Here is a 1,597-nt window from a genome sequence, read left to right on the forward strand (position 1 = left end):
CACATTGCTTGAAATCCTACCTTAAACTGTTTCGCATACTGTCAACATCGTTGTGTTGAGCTTTGGATTAATTTGGGTGATCACAAAGTGTGAACGGAACACACTGTTGGCAGCCACAACGGTCTCAGATATGTAAAGAATATTTTTGTAAATTGCTACAATTTTTTTTTTTTATATATATAACATGTTTATAATTGCACTGTTGCTACATTTATTTTACAATATTTTCATGTTTATCTGTATTTGCATTTTGAATTTAAATTTTATAATTATATATTGGGGATTTTTATTGTATTATATTGGCAAATAATTTGATTAAAGGTCTTTTTATGTTTTAATGCGTTGCATTGGCCTCTTTATATATAAAAAAAACACTATCAATTTCAAAAATATCCTGTTGTTCCACTCCGTTCAAAATTTCTAAATTTGCCCATCACTAAGGCTACAGAACTAATTTTTGACTATAGTGTAAATCATGTTTCTCAATGTTTTTCAGTTAGCGACAATGTTTTTCAGTTTGAAATAATGCCATACTTTCACCGTTTACTAACTCAAGTTTTACATCTCATTTTTAATTTTTTTAATAGATAGTATTGTATATTAAAAATATTTTGTCTATAGAACAAAAATAATTTATTAATTTTTAATGTAATCTTAATCAAATATTTTTTTGAGAAATACTGGTATAAGTACATTTAAATATCGGTACACTTGCCGCCCGTTCCGTATAATGTATGCATTCACTAACGCCATTGTACGGCGTTCAGAAATTTTATGCCTGCTCTACACTCTTGCGAAGTTGCCCAAACCGAAGTTAGCCGAAGTCGGCTGAGGTCCGAGTAGCGTTCCACACTCTCATGCGACTTCGCGAGGATCTCATACGCGCGTGCGCTCTTCGACGTGGATGACGTCCACTGCTTTGTGCGTTCTTGTGTTTAATAACTACATGTGTGTTTTGAACACAAAAATATAAAAAAAAATGGAAAAAATGGGATGGTAGATGATTGAAATGTACCATCCACTCCATTGCCAGATTTAAGCCACGTTGCAGCGTTCATCATACGTGCGAATTACAGGACTTCTACAGGCAAACTGAAATAGAATGAGTTGTATGGTGAATCATTTCTTGCTCCGACCTTGGTCCCTTTGACTTGGGCCACAAATACCGACATGGTTCGGAATTCGCTCGAAGCTGGCCGAAGCGAAGCGAAGTCGACCGAAGTAAAGCACTACACTCTTCGTCCTCAGCCAACCTCAACCTTTTTACCCAATGTTTCTTCATTCATCTTCACGTAGATTTATATTCCTATATGCAAGGATTTTCGAATCCCACAATACCTTATGAGATTCGTAATGCTGTTTTAACTTATTACTCGTCTCATTATCTTACTGCGTCGGCGACAACGCAAGTCGCAGAAGAGACGCTCTATGCAATCCAGAGCTGGATGAATCACGCTGGGCTCGTGCTAACGACGGAGAAGACCGAAGCAGTCTTCTTTACGAGAAAACAGAGTTCTCAGTGATATTTTTGTAAAATTATAGTTGAAATACTTATTAATTGTATATCATATCTAAATAATAATGAAACAACGGAAAA

The sequence above is a fragment of the Plectrocnemia conspersa genome, unplaced genomic scaffold, assembly GCF_051122295.1.
Source record: "Plectrocnemia conspersa isolate PC_06_02 unplaced genomic scaffold, ASM5112229v1 ptg000010l, whole genome shotgun sequence".
NCBI lineage: Eukaryota > Metazoa > Arthropoda > Insecta > Trichoptera > Polycentropodidae > Plectrocnemia > Plectrocnemia conspersa.